A 21,235-nucleotide genomic window follows, 5' to 3' on the forward strand; every position below is an offset into this window, starting at 1 on the left:
GAACGACACTTCTGGCCACGCTGGTCCTCCCCACGCTCATGCAACTCCAACTCCGAGGGCACACCACCTCAGCCCCAGTCCCGTTCAAGATGGCTCCACTCCCAAGATGGCGCACAAACCCAGCGCCGCCAGCCACAGTTTCTACCAGCACCACAGGTATTTCCAGTCACAGTAGGGGCCCAAGCCCCTCCCCGGAGGCCCACACCCCGGCAGTGCCCCAGGTGCAGCACGATTCCCCTTCTACTCACGGGCAAGTGGGGCCTCCTCTTGCGCCACACTCCTCACCCCACTCACACGACGTAAGGGCCTTCACTTTGTGGGACTGTCCCAGCCCAGAACTCCTGCCGGGCCTCACACCACGGACGCTGCCGCACTGCCTGCCAAGCGAGTCAGCTCCGCGGGTCACAGGACAGCACCAGTTTCAGGGCCCCCTCCCTCTCTTTGCACAGTCTCTCCAAGGCCTCAACTCTGCAGCCGGTCAGTGCAGGTCCCGGGCTTGGGCCTTACCGAGGCGTGCCGGCCTTATGATTTTTGATCGCAGGGATCGCTGACACCTCCGGGAGCCCCCCACACTTTTTGCCTCCAATTGCACCTCTCTTGAGCCCAAAGTCACTCCATCACGGACCACAGGCCAGGCCGTCTCCCTCAACACCGCAGCACTGTCGCAGCCTCCCGTTCGCCCAGGCCTCACTCCTCACCTTAATGAGCAGTCACAGTGGCCGATGAGGCGGGGTCCGCAGCACTTGTCACGCCTCTGTGCTCAGGTGGTACAGGGCCTGACCCACAGCACCTCCTCCGCAAGCCCCAGGGCCCATCAACCCTTGCATGCGCCCCACCTCCAGGGTGTCGCAGACCGTCAGGGCAGTACAGGGGCGGGTTGCGGCATCTTTAGGGGTGCCTCAGTGCCGTTGCAGGCGTCTCCGGCAGCCGTTGGGTCCCGGGACACTTTTGCGCCTTTCGTCACTGGTGCTGCCGCCCTTCAGCTGGACCTCTGCCTCCTCACCTACGCCTTCCAGGCGATAACCAACGGGCTCCACAGTCTCCCCACTGCTTTCCCAGGAGGCCCCTCTGTCAGTTAAATGCCAGGATAATTACGGGTCGTGTAACGTAGCGTTATAAGATCGCGTCCGCCATGTTGCCTGGCTGGCCACGCCCCCCCCCAGTACTTGGGTGTTTTTATAACTGCATGAGAATTGGGCAAAGCCAAATATAAAGCAGCACTCTATTACATAACTCAACTATAAGTGTCTCCATATTGTGAAAAGCATGCATACATATCTCTCTACGTAATCAAATCATCATGATATGTAAAAGAAATATGTATACAATATCTCTGAAATATGTTGAAACCTAGAAATTGAGACACGTAATAGATCTCACTAAGAAATTCTAACACTCCTTGGTGATTTGGTGATTGCATGAGTGTATAGGGAGTGCCTGGATGATTGCATGAGTGCAGCAGTAATGCCTGAGTGTTTAAAACAGTGCATATGTAGTGACTGGATCATTGCAAGACTGCATGGGTAGTATGTGGGTGTTTTTATAACTGCATGAGTGTTGGGCTTAGCCAAATATAAAGCAGCAGACTATTACATGAATCAACTATAAGTCTCTCCACATTGTTCAAAGCGTGCACACATATGTTTGTACCTTTTCAAATCATCATCATATCTACAAGAAATATATATTCAAAATTTCTGCAATATAGTGAAACCTACACCTGAAACATGTAATAGATCTGTCTGAGTGATTGCCTAACTCTACGGATAGTGCTTGGGTGATTGTATGAGTACAATGGCAGTTACTGGGTAATTGCAGGAGAAGATGGATAGTGACTGGTAATTGCATGAGTACACACATAAAGGTTGAGTGCATGGATAAGTGTATGAATAACACCTAAAGGCATATATGAGCCATTGAGTCGTGCCTAGGTGAATAGATGAGTGCAAGGGTAGTGCCTGGGTTATTACATGAGTGCATAGGTACATAGATTAAAGCAGTTCTGATTTAATGTTTGCACAAATTCATCTGCCTGCATTTGATTTCCATCCCAAACGCAGAAAATGTCATCAATGTATCGAGCCCAGAGGACGACATAGTCATGATATGACTGATGTTCCGGACAACCTACTCTTCCCACCAGCCGAGGTATAGACCTGCAAAGCTGGGTGCGAAGCAGGTTCCCATTGCCATCCCCTGGGTCTGTTTGTATAAAACTTTATTGAAATGTAAAAAATTGTTCTTCAGACAAATCGATATCATTTCCAAAATCATCTTTGTATGCAACAGAAATGATAATGACCTTCCTTTAAGGAAATGTCTACAAGCATCTACTCCTTCATTTTGCGGGATGCTGGTGTAGAGGCTACAGACATCCATACTCATTAGCAAATATCCTTGTTTCCATTCAATATTCTTAATTTTCTTCAGAAATCACTTGTATCTCTAACGTATGCTGGTAATTCTAGCACAAAAGGCTGGAGAAAGTGGTCAACATATTTGGACATATTTTCTAGGGAGCTGCCTCGAGAAGACACAATCGGTCTCCCTGGTGGTACAGTGGCATTTTTATGTATTTTGGGCAAAAGATATAGGATGGGGATTTTGGGATCTTTACAATGCAGAAACAAATATTCATTTTGTTCAAGTATTCCCTGATCCCGCCACCCTGTCAACTTCTCCCTCACTTCCTTATTTGCTGCCTCATAATCATTCTTTGTTACCACATTGTATTTAGTACCATCAGACAGCTGTTTCTGAACTTCAGCCAGATACATTGCTAGTGGCCAAATCACCACATTTCCCCCTTGTCCCCCTTTATAATCACAATGTCTCTTCGTTCCTCTAGGTTCTTAATGGTGTCTCTTTGACTTTTTGACAAATTTTGTTTGCCTTTAAAACCTCTCTTCTCAATATTTTTCAGTTCTTTTATCATCCCTCTTTCAAAGCAATTTATTGCGTCGTTATTGATCTGGGGGATAAAAGTGAATTTTGGTTTAAAATTACTTCCACTGCTCATTTCAATGTCAATTTCTGTATTTATAAGATTCAGAAAAGGATAATCAATAAATCTATCCGGATCTCCCAATTCTTGAATCACATGTAATGTGTCAATATATACATATTCTATTCCTACTTTACAATGCCTTGTGAAAGACAGGAGGGTGCACTCATGTACTGAATACAGTCCTTTTAATGCAATCCAAAGCACAATAATGTCATCCTCCCCAACGCATTTCGGTGCATTCACCTTGCTCATGGGTATTAGTGTCAATTCACCGTAATGACCTAAACCTTCACACCTGTTTTTATAACATTTCTATGCCCTTAATGGAGCTTCCACAATCAGATTATTTGAGGTGCATTATGGTTCCGATAGTTTAAAACAATCAAAATCAAAACCACTGATGGGTCATAAAACATTGTTCCTGTGGAAATTTTGATAAGGTCCAAACATCCAATCACCAGCCCTTCTAAAGGCTAGGAAGGCCCTCAAACACAGACATCTATGATAGCATGTAGTGCCATACCACAATAATCACTGCCAAAGTGCAGGCAATACTGTTTTGAAGGTGGTGCAGAGTCACACGGCATTGGGCTATGCCAGAATTGTATTTACAGTGTCTTCTCACGAAGCCCGAGCCAGCAGCAGACAGGTAGGATATGTGTGCTACCTTTGGTGGTGCTCCCTTTGGTGGCGCTGTGCTGCTTGTCTCTTGAGGGCTGTTGTAAGTAACTGCGGCAAAGATTGGGGTCAGCAAGTCTGCTTAAAATATATTTTTTAGCACAAGCCCCAATTTGAGGCTTGTGCTGAAAAATATATTTTAAGCAGACAAGTTGACGCTGGCTCAGACTAGTTCGTCACCTATATTTTTTTTAATTGTCCGGAATATATTTCAATCCAGATTTCACAGAAAAGCTCCTTTCTAAGAAAGGAGTTTGCGCTGTTAAAATGTGCACTTGTGTGTTCAGTGCGGGTGGTGGTGACGCCTGCTAGTGTCTTTTTTGAAAGACGCCTCCTGCTAGGGCCTGCTGTTTTGCTGTGAGGTGAGGAAGCAGAAAGGGCCCCAATCAGTTCTGTTTGGCTAGTGAGTTGGCACTTGGCAGCCATCTGCTAAACAACACTCTCCCTGGGGCGCATAAACAGACACACACAAACAGGGAGGCGGTGCGGCTTCATGGCTTGTTGAGAACTAGAGGTAGCAGCATTGCTGATTTTGCGGCTAGTTGAGAGAGCAGCCCATCCAACCCCCCTCACTTCCCCCAAAATACAACTTAACAACAAGCATTGCATAGCCTATTGGTCTCACTTTTGGGACCTTTATAAGTATTTAGTTATGCAGCACAATATCCATGGTGGAGCACCATTAAGTGTTGCATGGCTAAACACTTATAAGGTCTCAAAGGCAAGACCTATTGTCTATGCCAATGTTTTATATAGTGCTTCCTACCACACTTTTCTATTTCTTAGTGTTTTCAGTAGCAGTTATTGCTGTTACCCCATTCACTGTTATTAAGTTTACAAATCTTGGAATCATGGGACGCTTAGTTAGTCTTCGTTGACTTAAATGCTGGCATTGCCTTAATCAGAGTACAAGTGCGGAGTCCCCTCACTAATTTTAGAGAGCGCACACTACCCCCCATAGCTGGAGTCAGAAATGTCATTCTTTTTATAAGAAACTGGAACTCGTCGTGTCCCATTTCTTGTACCAACCCAATCTCTATAACTGTTATATTATAGCTAGGGCTTCTGGAATTAGACGTAGGGGAGGACCAACTTAAGCAGGAGGCTGTGGCGCTCAGCGGGTGCGCAGCATGCGATGATGCATGGTCCGGGCGGGCTGCACTGTTAGCAATGTCTGTTGCCTACTGGACTGCGTCATCTACAACCTCGACTCGATCTGAATTGTGAGCCCTGCTGTCCGCAACGTAGATCAAAGGCAGTAGTCAGCACAGACATAACTCTGCAGTGCTGTGCCGCTGGGTTCGCAGGGGACCTGTGTAGAGGAGGCCGACGGTCACAGTGGTGGCCTCGTGGCAGTGTGAGGGCCGGCGCCCTGGCAGATGCATTGGCCTTCCCGGAAGTGAATCTCAAGCCAGAGCCCTCGTATGCTGGAGTGGCTTACGTCAGACCAGCCCACTTCGCTTACGCTTACAGGAAGGGATGACACAGCTACGTGACCGAGATCTTCCCCACCGCCTGAGGTAACATGGTTGCGTCCACTGTCCACAACACTACAAACACCAGCTGTATATGTCCACATGGACAGGTCTGTGCTCTGCATACGAAGGTCTGTCCAGCACATCACCGCCACACTTGGCATCATGTGCATTCTTATTCCTGGGTGACTTGCCTCCTTCACGCATACTTGGCTCCCACCTCTCCCAACATTCAGCTATTGTGTGGCTGAGGGGTCATGCTGTTTTTGTAAGTCCACAGTCCTGTTTTGCGCTGCCTCGGTGGTAGTCGGGGCGAGTGGTCTGGGGGGGTGTCCTGGGGTGGTGGCGGTGGGTGTTGTGACCCTCTTGGGTGTCAGAGCTGAATGATCAGTAGCCCCATGACATGTTTTGGTCTTCAGATGTGGCTCTGGGCTGGGCTCCCTTTCAAACTGTAGGTAGTCCTCCTGCTTTACACCAGTAAAATGCAGGTGTTAAATTTCTACTGCTAAAGCATCTTATTGCCTGTTTTGGGATCGCAGATTTGGCTGGTCGTTGAAAATATCGGGAAGTGGTGTTTTCACGTTTTTTGCACCCACTCTGCATATCATTAGCATTAGGTGTCGCTCTCATCTGTGGCAATGTTTTTTACGGAAGCTATCGCTGAAAAACTGGCGATGTTGGCAATTTGCACCAGGTTGAGAATGGGATGATAACTCTGCGATAAGTCCTTGAGAATACGCCCCATCGGAGGTGCATCAGATTATAAAGTGGATGTTATTGATTTTATGCATCTTTTTACTTATGTTAGCAAAGATACTGCATCTTAGAGCATGTAGTTGAAATAAACATTTTAAACTATACCGTGTCTCCAATTACTCACGTTGTGGACATTTATGAGAATAAAAACGAAAGAGTGTTCTTGATTCCCACTATTCCTGAAAGGTTCCTAAGTTGCTTGTTCTGGGTTGTCTAATCATTGGTAGCTTTGCTGTAGTACGGAGAACGAATAAGACACTGATGCTAGTCGGATTGGGGTTCTGGACACTGAGGTGGGTTTTTGGTACACTACAATACACCAAGGTCCTGGTTTTCTGCGCATAGTTCTGTGCATGAGCAGAATTCCCACAACATGGCGCACCTAACGTTTGGTCTTATATTTGAGATGCTTAAGTGTTGCTTATATTTGTACACAATACCCTCACTACTGTTTCTGGATAACAGGCGTGACGGATTAACCTACCTTTACGAATGTGTTGTAAGTTCATTCAAGCTTGAGATTTATAAAAAGGTTCACGTTTTGAATTGCTACCCTTTTTGTGCTACAATTTATATAAATTGTTTTTCTTCTCTGTGTCCTTATGGATGATATTGATATAGCTCTGCATAGTCATGCTGCACTCCGGCATCATCTGATGCAGTTTGGAGTGCCTGGCGATGGTATGTCAGTAATCTTTGTGGTGAGTGCTGATGCAGCGTTCCCCTATGAGCTTTTCTACTCTTTGGTTACGTTTTCTGCAGTAAATGCGGATGATGAAACGTTCCATACATATACTCCCACTGCAATACCTGTGAACTGTACTCCATAGAGGACACAAGAGATTCAGATTTCGGCATGGTAGCATCATATTTGGTTTAATGGCAGCCTCCCCACACCGTAACTCTGGTTCGGTTAGGTCCCTTGTCTATTCCTGAGGCCACTTGGCGAGTCTTGGGCGGGTTCAGATCACATCCATGTTATCTAAATGTCCAGATTGACCACTTTCGTCAACTTTATACCTCTTTGGTTGGGGTACATAGGGCTTTAGTACAATACGTTTCTTGCAGCATCCAGGTGGGGTTCCTGGGGTTGCGCGCAACCAGTTGTACCGGCCGGATGACTATTAGTTCCGTCATGGATAATTCGGTAATGGGCAAGCGCCCTCAAACTAAGGACAATATGCCTTATTACCTTACCAAGAAATTTGACCAACTGGAAACAGTATTTCCTGATATGACTCCTGTGGAAAAACACTGGATCCTCACAATTAGTTTGCAGAAAGACTTAGTGCCAGAGGTGACAGATTGTGAGAATGGGGGAAAGGTATTTGCAGCCTGATATGCAAAGTGCTTACGCACTCCCTCTATGACTGTCCAGCCCTCAGTGATCAAGCGTGTTCAGGATGAGCACGGTTTGGAGGCGACTGTCGAGTTGGGAAAGATACTTGTTGGAGTGTTTGAGGTAGTTGCTGATCTCATCCTTTCAAATGTAAAGGGAGATGCGGTTAACTTTCAAGTGCCTAATGCTCTGTGCCTTGTCGCCAAAGCTGAAAAACCCAGAGCGGTACCCACAATTATTGCAGAGGCTTATAAAACCATTTGCCGCAATAGTTTGGGTGTTAAGCCTTTTGCTAAATTAGCAGCTCAACTGCGCTGGGATGCCTCAGGGTAACCATGCGCTATAGAAATGTGTAATCATTCATTCATTCATTCATTCATCATTCATTCATTCATTCAAACTCAGACGGCAAAGTCTACTAAAGACGACCCTCCAAATTTTCCTAAACAGAATTGGAAGAATAAAAAACAGCAAAAGCAGCAACAGAAACAAGGGTCGCGTCCTTCATCACCAATTATAGTTTCCTGAGTGCACATATGATTTGTGCGACCACGCAAGAATTAGGTCTCCTGATCGATTTTAGGTTCCTGATCAACGTTCTCCTCGTTCTTCACAGGAAACATTTGGTGTGCAAGCCGGTGGCTGAGAACGCGGCAGAGGTCGAGGTGTCCCACAAGGACGTGAGCAGCCCCGCCTGACTGATGGTAAAGGCAAACAGGACAACTTTCCACATCAACGGCCTCAGTTACAGAAAAAGAAAGTTGCTGCGTTAACCACAAGGTATGCCACTGATAGTGAGAACACAGCTTTGGAACCTGACATGGGCACTAACGTTGTTAGACAGCGCAGCAGAGGTTACAATAGTGCGGGAAGCACTGCGTACATATCTGAAGGCGAGGCGAGAGTGGCTCCCCCTGACAGACTATATGATATAGTTCCTTTAATAGAAGGTGACATACACAGTGTAATAAAAGGGATTTTTTGGGAAAATCTGACCTCTACATATGACATTCTGTTAGTTGAGGCAGATTGGCCCCCACCTTTCATTTTATCCGCTCTGAGAGGGGAGGAGGTGATCATTCCTAGTTTTTCACACACAGGTGCAGAACTTTGCAGAAGAGTGGGTTCTGGTGCTAGCACCGGCGTTGTACCGTACTCAGGTCGGGTGGGATAAACTTTCTCCCAGACACGAGATTCCATTGCGGTCTATGCCACAGCCACAAACCCAATATCATATGCAGCGAGAGGCTCAAGCTCCCGTTGTGGAAATCCTTGAACAATTAGGATATCAAGGTGTGATTGAAACATGTGTGTCACCCATGAATAAACCTCTTTTCACTGTAACCAAACCTGATGGGTCGTACCACCTGGTTTTGGATTATCGTCATTTAAACTCACATTCTCGTACATGTGTGGTACATAACACCCACAGTTCTGCTCTCGTGGACAGTCTGGTGCGAAAAAGATTCAAAACCACGGTAGACATTTCTAATGGCTTTTTTAGTCATAACCTGTCCTCTTTTAGCAGTCAATGGGCAGCGTTCACTTGTGGCTGCAAACAAAAACAATTTAAAAGGTTAGCCATGGTCTATAAAAACAGCCCAGGTGTCTTTGCCACAGGTGTCGTCTCTTTGTTAGACAGTAATTTCTTAAATTCGGCAAGAGAAGGAAAACACTTTAGAAACCACTATTTCAGTTCCGAATGAATCTTCAAAACATATTTCTTTTATTTCACATCTCAATTTTCAATTGTCACAATTCTTTTTTCAATTCAATTGGTGAAAACAAAAAGACCTAATTTCGTGGGAAACCCCTATTTATAAATTCTAAAGGGAACTTTCTAGAAGAAAAGAATTTATGGAAAAATGTTTATAAGAAAAAAGAAAGAATCACATTCACACTCTAAAAAGACACTATATATACAACGCATTCATTCTGTTTTACAGTCATACTACTACCAAATACACCCAAACATTCATCTAAGCACATCTCATATACATATAGAAACTGAAAAAAGAATCCCACCCGGAAAATGGTGTTAATCCTATTTATGGTGCGGTACTAGTACTAATTATTTGCTAAAGGACTGGTTTAGTCAATAACATAGGCCATCTACCATCATAGACAATTTCAGAGATTTTTCAACTAAATGAAAAAACAGATTGGCCTAACAGAAACAAAAGGTTGACGCGTTTCGAATCCCCCTCAGTGCGGGGATTCTCCTCAGGACCAAAAAGGAGTATTCTGTAAGACAAAAGATGACAACCCTTCTTACTTCATCGGAGAAGTGTGGCTCACCGGTTAGAGGAGGCAGTCCCTGATGCAGAGGTGAGACCCGGAACCAGAGTTCAATCCCCAACGCGGCAGGGCCATGAGCTCAAAATGTCCACGGACTCGATAATTCTCACCTCGGTGCCTACTCGAATCGTGGGTTCACACTCTGCAACTCTGGGCAATAGCTTGCTTAATCTCCACTACTGATCCAACACAACATGCCAATACTGTCAGATATTTTCAATTACACTTAATTTATACCATGCATATGGACAAGACTGTATGCAAGAAGGAGTTTATCTCATCAGAATAAATCAATTCAAATCTGCATTTTATTTGCACAATTCATTAATTTTCTTGTTTTTTCCAAAATATTTTTTCTTTTTAAGAAAGCTTTTTGAAGCACATTACAAATACACAATACAAAAGATCATCATGTCAAAAAATCACCTATATACACCATTCACACCAAAAAAACATTGCAGTCATGCTGTGAACTCATTCAAACATACGCGTTTTGAACTCCAGATTTAAGGAGTTCTCGTCAGGACCAATAGCTGCAAATGACAAAAACATAGGGACCTGTATTAGTGAGTGGCCTCTTAGTGCATAAACCTACATGGGTTCAACACCCACAACTCTGCCTCTTACCTCTCTAAATGTTGCAAAATGTGCCTCATATATTCCACAGTACTCGCGGAGCGGGACCACCTGTATGGCAATTGAATACATTTACTAAAGTGGCTTAATCCTGACACAATTTCATTACAGTCACACTCGGTCTCATACTTACTCGGTATAGGGTGTTGTTTGTCCTTAGTTCTAAAAAAGGGGGGTAAAGGACAAGGATTCCATCAGAGATTGCAATTGCAACTGGGACTTAAGGTTTGGCATGTAAAATGCGGCGCTTCTTACCGGGTAAATCAATATACTCGCCGGAAAGGTTGGCTTTGTTTTAATCAATGACCACGATGCGTCTGTGGGGCGGAAAAGAAAACGAACCAGTCTTAGTGCTTAAGACCCTCAAAGGTGTCAGCGAGTTAGGGCTATTATGCACACATCGCCTTACCGGTAATTCTCAACGCGGGGGGCCGGCATCTTTGTTAGTTCAAGCGCAGATGTCAGTTGCGTCTGGGGAGTCAAGAGCGGGAGCGGTTTAGTACATCTTTTATGCGAAATGAGCGATTCTAAGTATTAACGAATATGGACTTCAACTCGTACCTTCAAATCGCTGGGTTCTCCAGTCGGGTCCCGTCCTCCGGTCTGTCGGTTTGAGGCGTCCAAACGTCTATTTACTTCCTGGTTCCGGTGTCACGTGATTAGAGCGAGTATTTCAGTCGCCATATTGGAGTGGTCACATTATCCCATATCATTGCTTGATTTTTGTATTTGCTGATGCAATAGCTTGAAGACTCACTGGAATTTCAGTAGTTATTAATTTTGAGCTCTGTTTATGTTGAGAAGGCGTGTCAGCTTATGTATTCTAATGGGTGGTCTCCCCGTTTGGAGGCATTTTGTGGTTAGGGACCTATTTCCTTACTAATTCTTCAGGTGGAACATCAGAATGGATGTTTTATTATAATTTAAATATCTCAGAAAGTTCATTTAGTCCGTTGATTGCCGTATTAAATCTCACAATCAGAGAGGCTTCTTGTTTGTACAGTTTCCTGTCCACATCACCACCTCTAGGATCTTGTTCAACCTTAAGTAACACCGTCCATCGGACATCATTGTCATTGTGATTTTGCAGTTGCCAATGACTGACAAGCGGGGCATTGGGTACCTTCCGTTTTATCCTGGATTTATGTTGTTGGATACGAGAGCGTACCTCCTGGTTGGTTTTCCCAATATACAGGAGGTTACATGGGGATTTGATGCCATCAATTACGGATTTTGTCTTGCAATTCGTAAATTGCTCATGTTTCCATGACAATCCATTGTGTTTAAACACTGATCCTTCTTCAGTCGAATCACAACAGTTGCATCCTCCACATTTATGGTGTCCCTTCACTGGGGGTAAGCCCATCATGCTTCTTAAATTGGTGGGTGATTTTGTAGGTAGTGCAGCTCTCACCAATTTGTTAGCCAAATTAGATTCTTTTTTAAAAGCGAAAAGTGGTGGTTTTTAAGGTCTTCGCTTAGGTTTTTCACCAGATGCCAATTGTTGTTTATGACCTTCTTTAGCATATTTGAATTTGGGCAGTAGGTGGTTACTAGGACTATTCGGTCCTGTGTCTTTTTGGGCTTTTTTTCCAGTAGTTGTTCTCTCGGAGTCCACCAAGCACGTTTTTTGGAGCGGTGTAGAAGTTTTTTGGGGGATCCTCTCTCCATTAGGTTGTTGGTCAGTTTGTCAGCATGTTTCTCGTATTCTTGTCTGTCATGACAATTCCTCCGAATTCTCAAATATTGTCCGTAGGGTAGATTTTCTTTGAGACTGCGGGGGTGGTTGCTGGTGAAATGCAGCAGTCTATTGCGGTCTGTTTCTTTTTCATAGAGAGTGGTTATTAAACCTCCTTCGTCCGAAGGGTACACTTCCACATCTAAAAATGGGATTTTCTCTCTGGAGTAGACAAGACTAAATTTGATCTCTTGGGTCCTGTTGTTAAGCCATTGGTTGAACGTTTTTAGTTCTTTTTCAGTGTCAGACCATATGAAGAAAACGTCGTCGATGAAACGACTCCAATGTTTGATGGCATGATGCATTGGATTATTTTGGTAAACGAATTTCTCCTCATAGATAGACATGAAGAGGATGGCTAATTCGGGGGCAAATGGACACCCCATAGCTACGCCTCCTGTCTGAAAATAGAAGTCACCGTCAAAAAGAAAGTAATTGTACTTCAAGGCAAACTGTGCTAATTGTATGATGAAGTCTGTGGGAACTTGTTCCGGCTTTTCTCGTGTTTCCAAATGGTATTTCAATGCCTGTATTCCTTCATCTTGTGGAATTTGGGTATATAAGGATGTTATATCCATAGTAACCATCCACTCTTTTCCTTTGTCAAATTTCACATCTCGTAGTCTGTTGATGAAGTCAGTTGTGTCCCTAATGTAGGATTTTACCTTAGGGATAAATGGCTTTAGAAAAAAATCCACGAATTTAGAAATCGGTTCCATCAATGACTCGCACCCAGATACTATGGGTCGTCCGGGTGGTGCGCTAGCGTCTTTGTGTACTTTCGGGAGTACATAGAAGAGTGGAGTCCTGGGATGTTTTATCTTGAGATATTCAAATTCCTTTTTACCAAGAAATCCTTTTTGGTAGGCTTCAAAAAGGATGGAATGCAATTGATGTTTTAATTCCATTGTGGGATCTTTGGACAGTTTGCGGTAGCATTTGATGTCACTGAGTTGTTTTTTGACTTCATTCTGGTACAATAGTCGGTCCCATACCACAATAGATCCTCCCTTATCGGCTTGCTTTATTATTACCGATGTGTCTTTTGTTAAATCTGTGAGTGCTAAGGACTCGGATTTAGTGATGTTGTATTTCATCCACTGGGTCTTTTTCTCCATTTCTCCAATTGCTGAGAGAATAGTTCTCTCAAAAGTTAGTAATTCCTTTGGTGTTTTGTAATTGGGAGGGCAAAACGTTGATTTATTGTGGAGTCCAGTAATTTCCATGTTAGTATTACTTGGATTTTCTGTAAAATACGTTTTTAGCCTGATTTTACGAAAAAATTCAATGGTTTCTGTTTTGAGTTTCACGAAGTCAGTCCTTTTGGAAGGGACAAATGTGAGTCCTTTCTGGAGTATGTTTTCTTCATCCTTAGTTAGGACTTTGTTGGAGATGTTGAAAATCAGTGACGGCGTCAGTTTTTGTAGTTGTGACGTCTTGTTGACATCTCCCATGACTGGTTGTATCTCGGCTTCCCTCGTGGTTTTGGTTGGCCTCTTCCTAAAAAAGGTCCCTGTTGATTTTGTTGGAAGGAACCTCTTCTATTATTTGGTCTTCTTTGTTCTATGTTTTCTCCTTCACTATTGCTCCCTGATGACGATGTGTCTGAGAACGTGATGTATTTTTGGAAAGATCTTCCTTGGTTCTCTTGTAGGTATCTTCTGGAGTCTGGCCGCGAGTAGAAGTCTTGTTGGAGGTACGGGTACACCTTTTCTATGTTGAAACTTTTTTGATCTTTTTCAAACTGGTTAGTTTTTTGATGAACGGTGTAGTCCTTAAATTCACTAACAGCCTGATTCATCATACTCCCGTATTGCGAGCCCCTAATAGCGATTCATAGCGAATCGCTATTAAGGACTCGCAAAACGGGATTCATGTAGGAATATGCAAAAAAAATGCGATTCCTACTAATTCCTTATTTGCGATTAGCAAATTGCTAATCGCAAATAAGGAATAACTCCCCATTCATTCCTATGGGCCAAGAGGCCCATAGGAATGAATGGGGAGTATTCCTTATTTGCGATTAGCAATTAGCTAATCGCAAATAAGATAGCGATTGAAAGGGTGCCAGGGGTGTCCAAAGGACACCCTGTAGCACCCCTTAAATGCTAATATGAATGGGGGTTGCGCACAGACATGTCCAAAGGACATGTGTGTGTGCAACATGCAACTCAGAAAAATGCTTTTAAAAGCATTTTTCTGAGTTATCGCTATTTACCACGAGGTTTGACCTCGCGGTAAATAGCGGCCCGAAATTGCGATTTCGCAATTTTAAAATGGATGATGAATTGCATTTAAGGAATCTCAAATAGAGATTCCTTAAATGTAATCCATCGCAAATTTGCGAAAACGCAATTACCGATTTTTGCATTTGGGATGATGAATCCCAAATGCAAAAATCTCACTCGCAAAGGGCCAGATTCTCAGAATCTGACCCTTTGCGAGCCGAATCTGGCTTCATGAATTAGGCTGTAATTTCCTTATCAACTTTATCCAGTAGTCCTTTCGCATCCGTTATTAGTTCGTTGGTAGATATGCTTGTTTGTAATTTCTCAATTTCTTCCAATTGGACTTTTGATAGCCTGTGGGCTGTCTCAATAGTCAGGACCATCAGGTCCCGGCTACACTTAGTTTCAATGAAACTATATCCCTTTTTGTAGATGGGATCCTCCGTGAATATTACAGGTATGTTTTTAATTTGTAGGCCTCCCGGGATAGTACCTGCTCTTAAATGTTGGAGAAGGAAATGACCATGTAGGTCTGTCCGGATTTGTTTCTTCCTTAGCCTTAGCAATGTATCTGTTTCGTTTTGATTCTGTGCTGGTACACTTAATGAGGCAGATGCAAAGAGGGGTGGATCCGCTAGTAGGTTTTTTATATGGTCTTCACTGTAGGCAAAAGTTTCATTCTCAGACATACTTCACACGCACTCTCTCTGGTTCTTTCACACACAAAATCACGAAAAACAAAGACGCGACGCAGGACAAAGTTCCTGATTCTCCAACAGGAGGAATCAATGCCACAACTATCTCGTAGTCATGTTTCCACGCGTAGGGGCTACCACACAGGCTGCTGCCTGCTATCACAATCGATAAACCAAAACTGGGTATGGGTTTCCAGACAGTAAGGCCAAATCCTGCCTTAACTATTGATCCAACACAACATGCCAATACTGTCAGATATTTTCAATTACACTTAATTTATACCATGCATATGGACAAGACTGTATGCAAGAAGGAGTTTATCTCATCAGAATAAATCAATTCAAATCTGCATTTTATTTGCACAATTCATTAATTTTCTTGTTTTTTCCAAAATATTTTTTCTTTTTAAGAAAGCTTTTTGAAGCACATTACAAATACACAATACAAAAGATCATCATGTCAAAAAATCACCTATATACACCATTCACACCAAAAAAACATTGCAGTCATGCTGTGAACTCATTCAAACATACGCGTTTTGAACTCCAGATTTAAGGAGTTCTCGTCAGGACCAATAGCTGCAAATGACAAAAACATAGGGACCTGTATTAGTGAGTGGCCTCTTAGTGCATAAACCTACATGGGTTCAACACCCACAACTCTGCCTCTTACCTCTCTAAATGTTGCAAAATGTGCCTCATATATTCCACAGTACTCGCGGATGCAAGAAGGAGTTTATCTCATCAGAATAAATCAATTCAAATCTGCATTTTATTTGCACAATTCATTAATTTTCTTGTTTTTTCCAAAATATTTTTTCTTTTTAAGAAAGCCCCTGTGTCAATCAAAAATTTTCTGTCTTTCCCTAATACCTGACTATGTACATAGGGACCCTCTTGATCTACAGGAACCTCTATAAGGGGCAAGCCAACCTCCCTCTCTAGGCTGTTTCATGAATACTGTTGATAATCTGGATAATCTGACTGAGCATACTGGTACATTTGCTGTGTAACTTGTTGTGTGGCAGCTATGGGCTGGGGTACGGCTACTGTCTGTTGGGCATTCTGAGGAGGTTGCGTGTTCTGCGGAACATGTTCCTGTCTTGGAGGACGCGGTCTTTCTTTCGTCTTACCTGTAGCTATATTGTGTTTCAGAACGGCACATTCGTTTATATAGTGACCTGGCTGTTTACAGTAATTGCACGTCCCTTTTACAGGAGCTACAGAATGACCGGTCGGTGCCGTACCCCTCTTCTGACCATCAGCTGGGACAGACTGAGCAACTAGTACTTTCATTTTCGTGTCTTTCATGCATCTCTTTTCGTGTTCTTGCTCCTCTCTAATTCGGTTCTGGTGGTACTGTAACATTTGTAACATTTGGGAAGGGGTATTAGCTTGCCAGGTACTCTCAACCTTTAGTACTCTATTCTTAACCTGAGGTATAGAATTCTCTACTAATTTGGTCACAAAAAGATGTGGGTATGATTCACTACTTGTTTTTAGCCCGCTATTAATAATGAAACATTTCTCGAATCTGGAATAATAATCACTAGTGTCTTCGTCTGGTTTCTGTTTGCAGGCTGAAATGGCATCCCAATCTTCCTTTTTAGTAGCTAGTAATCTTGGCAAAACCTGTATTAATAACTCGGGCAATGCTCTGGCTTTTTCCCCGAGACCAGTACCAGGGACTCGTGTATTATCTTCATTTTCTAATTCTGCCCAGTCAATCTTTTTCTCTCCCACCTCCCACTCCTTTTCTTTAAGTTTTTCGTAAATGCCGGCTGGCAACAGTACCTTTAACATTTTAATGATATCGGGATACGTATACTCCCCCATGCGGAGCATATCTTTTAATTCACGGTGGAACCCTCCCGGATCTTTATCGTGACAGGGCACTAATTTTTTCATTTCCAATAGTTCTATTTTCGTTAAGGGGGTGTAAACAAATACTCGTTCGAGCTCACCACCTGTTGTCCGGACGGGATGAACTTCTCGTAAGGGATTCTGTCTGTCTATGTAAAATGTTTTCCTTACTGGGGGTGGAACAGGAACGAAATGTGGAGTCAGGAAAGTCCTGTATTTGTGTCGCTGTTCTAGAATGACATTAATTAAATCGGTACCTAGGCCTCTCCATCTATTTAGGAGTAACTCTTCCAATATATTATATAGGGGACCTGGATCAGAATGCTGACTTTCGTACAGTGTAATGAGATGTTGGATCATGTACATACAAACTAGTCGCTGTTCGTCTGGGGAAAGATTCAAAAATGTTTGCGCCACTACGTCATCTTTATATATGGTAGAATTGCTAGCCCATTGAACTGCTGACCGGGCTAGTTCCTGTTCATGCATGGTACTAAGCTCACTGTAACCTATTCGTTGTTTCAGTACTTTATCAGTGGCTTGGAATAGATGCTCAAGAGAACATTGTTCTGGTATGGGAGAAAGAAAACTTTTCTTGTATTCTGGGCGTATGGGTTTGTCAAAGGGTCTCGCCCTACCTACGTACGCTATTCTATTTGGGTTCTCAGTTTCTATATCATCGTCTTCTGAGACTTCATCCTCTTTCTCGGTTTCGTTCTCGTTGGCCCGTTCTTTCTCACGTATGTCTAGAATTTCCTTATGGATTTTCCTGTACATTGCCTCTATACTACTTTGTTTATCATGCTTTCCGACCGCTATGTTATCACTCCAATTTAACATACGTTTAGTTACTTCTCTGTGTGGTTGATCTTGTTCCCTGATCAAACAATTTATCAAGAACTGTAAAACCATGCGTTGAGTTTCCACCTTTCTGTGTGCCATGGCCTCCTGTATATTTTCTGGTCCCTCCCCCGTTCTAATGAAGTGATATATCTTGTCTAATTTCTCTTTCATGCCTGGTAAAGTGATGAAATAATCTGTAACGCGCCTTAATCGTAGTGAGTGTAAGACCAATGAGTCCTCACCCGGTACTGGATCATATATACAATCAGTACGGTTCTTTCTAAGGGTTGCGTATGTTGCCTTTGGCGTTTGTTCCAGTGCTAAATCTCGTAATGATATTCGTTTTACTTGAGGAGGGGTGGAGAAACACCCTCCCGCGGCTCCTAGATGTGAGCCACCGGGGCTTGCAGGGTGCACTGGCACTGGAAATATTGGTGCTGGTAAAGTAGGTGTAGTTAAAGTAGGTTGGTCCTGGGTTACAGGTGGATTAAAAGGATTGCCAGGACCAGTGGCAGGAGGAACAGTGGGGGGAAACGTGTCATTAACAGGGTTGTGAGGATGAATATTTGGAGGAGGATTTGTATTTGCATACTCTGGGACAGTGTCGTCTAAGTAGGAAGAAAGGAAAATTTCCGCTGCGGTCTGTTTATGACGAAGCTTAGTCGGGACCAATGGTGGTGGCAAGTTACAGGGTACTTCCGGGGTCACTTTGGGTGGGCCCTCGGCAAGGACGGGATACATGCCTTTAATAAGGGCATTTCTTTGTCTGTCTATTTGTTCTGCTTTAACTCGTTCGCCTTCTTCTAGTAATTCTTTTTCTTGGGCTTTTTCTGATGCTTCCCTACTCTTCTCTGCTTTCTTAATTTCTTTCTCAGCTCTTCTATGCGCTTCTATACGCCATAATTCTATGGCATCTTTCTGGGATTGTCTGGCTTTCTTTTTCCACAATGCTTCCTCTACTCTCATGATGTAATCAGCATCCCATGTCCCTGAGACAGGCCATCTATATTTCTCTTCCAGATCTTTGGTGTAGTCAACCCATAAGTCTAAGTACAGTATGGCATCTAAGCCATGCTTATGGTACATAAAATGTCCGGGAGTGTCCCTAGGCGGGACGGGAACTGCTTCTTTGAGTATCCCTTTCCTGGTTCCTATCTGACGTAATTTCGAAAACAGCGGCATATTTGAACTTACTTGAACGTGAACACAATGAACACAGTAATGAATTGTAAACAATCAATCATACCACGACATTAAACACATTAAAAACATTTCGGACAGATACTATCTGGTACATAGAAAAACATAATTCTGAAAATCTCGAGAGACAATACTAGAATACTGAATTACTGGATGCACTGCTAAAACAGTACAGACATACCGGTCCCATAAAGAGACACGTCATACCGTATCCACCTAAGTGAAGACGTCTGGACCGGGTCTGCGTACCCAGACCCGTCTTGACCGGGCACAAATTAATGAACCCGTCTAGATGCATTCCCAACAACGGTACTCACCGGGAAGCAAAACTGAAGGCCTCGGAAACTCGACACTGGACTGGACTGGACTGCTACGGCGTCTGGCTGCTACGCATGCGCTTCGGAACAGGTGGCCTCCGGATACCTCGGACCTTGCTCTCTCGGCTTGGGCTCTGGTCGGGACTCTCCGCATTCCTCACCGCCTCGTCTGGGTGCTAGACCACAGTCTCCGTCTCCTCCGTGGGCCTGAGGGAGTTAGCAGGAAAACCCGCGAGTGTGCACAGAAAGGGGTCCGTCACGGCTGTAGAAGGGATCAGGGGCCTGCGTTACATCGCCAGCGCGTGGGGAAGGGGAGGTGTCCCTGTTCGGGCGCCAGATTCTGTGGTAAATAAAATTACCGGGACTATTTTTCTATACATTAAATGACAATAAGGATAGCTCAATAAATGAGAGGCAGAGTCCGTGGTATCTGAGTCATACGGGCTTTAATTAAGTGGCTGGAGTCACTGGACATCGGGTTCCATCACCACTAGGGTTCAGGAAGGGATATTCAACATTTTATTAACATCACACATTATATATAGTAAAACTGAACAGTTGCATTGAATACAGTAGGCGTAACAAGTGAAAAGAGAGAGATAAGAACACATGGGCGTAAAAGAAGGCGTGTAATAGGGCGTACACAGAGGTGTGTGCTGGAGGCGTCACAGAAGTGTCATAGGTGGGTGGATGCATAGAGGAAATCTGCAGGGTCTGCAGAAACCTTTACCACATATGCGCGCGCAACTGAGCATGACGTGGTATTGACGTGGTATCGACGTGTAACTGGGGAGAGCTGGGGGACTTGACTTTAGCACTAGTAGAGGAGTCTGGTGTCTGGGATGTCAGAACGACCTGCACCTATAGCATATCTGATATCTTGTGTTTGGAGGATGTGTTGTCTGAAGCAAAAGGTCTCTCGGGCAGAGGCCATTCATCACTGAATCCTAGTGGGTGCATAAGTGTCTTCGTGCAATGCGCGGGGCCATGGGCCTACTATGGCAACGGGTGCAGTAAATTACTTGCAAGGAGATAGGAAGGCCGGGCCCTTTGCTCTGCAGCCGGGAATATGTTTACCTATTTCACTAGACTGGAATGTGTTTTTGCGGAGGCTGAGCAGATAACTGTAGGCAAAATACCGTCTTGGCAGGCAGGCCAGGCCGAGCCGGGCACCGCTCGGCTTGGCAGGAAGTAAGGTAGAGGTCAGGGATGCAAACCTAAACTGCAGCTTTCTGAGACAGAAGATGTTCGGAGCCTGAATTCAGGGCCTGGCTCGGCTGAGCCACAAAACGTGTGCTTCTCGATGTTAAAACGTATACCATGTAAATGCATTGGCAACGTAGGCTTTAAGGCTGAATTATCGTTTTGTTCATGGAGGGCCTGGTAGATGGCATGTTAACGTTGGACGCAAATGCAATTGCGTCTTCATTTCGGCCATAGAGGGAAAATGCATGGATGTCATGCACATACATTGAACGTTGGGGTACACGATAGGGGACATACTTGGCCATATACAATTCAATTTTCCTCAGTATAGCCCCAGAAGAACTTTGCGCTTAACCAATTCTTGGACAGGAAATGTCTGTAAAATCAGAAGAAAAAATGGGGAGGTAGGAGTTTTAGCTACACTACAGCACAACTTTGGAACAACCTGGCTGAATATTTTGGAGGCCAGTCATACCTATTTAGTTTCAGGAAACATCTTAAAACCTGGTAAATCTCCTGCCTAATGTGAACAGCTTTCGGCCCTCTAATGAACCTGACCTCTCTCATGTTTGTTGTGACTGGTCATAGGTCCTCTTAGTAGTAATTCTTCATACAAACTTGGTTTGCTATCTTTCTCAGCAAATATCAGCGGCAAGACACTCTCTGATTTTATGTGCTATACAAAACTAATCAATATCAATGCCCCTCGTTAAACCCCTCTTTAAATTTCCCTAACCATCTCCCATTTTTAGTAATTATTGTATATTTTCCAACCACTTGCATTTGCCCTCCACCTACATTTACTGCGGAGAACAGCATTGCTGAGTACTGGAAGTAGTACTACTGGAGCACTACTTCCCATACTCAAAAAAACCGTTGTGAATAGGCCCCTGCAGAAAGAAAGACTCATTAGGATTAATGTGTCATTATTCAACAGTCTACAATTCAACAATAAT

Source organism: Lissotriton vulgaris, chromosome 5 (assembly GCF_964263255.1).
Source record: "Lissotriton vulgaris chromosome 5, aLisVul1.2, whole genome shotgun sequence".
NCBI lineage: Eukaryota > Metazoa > Chordata > Amphibia > Caudata > Salamandridae > Lissotriton > Lissotriton vulgaris.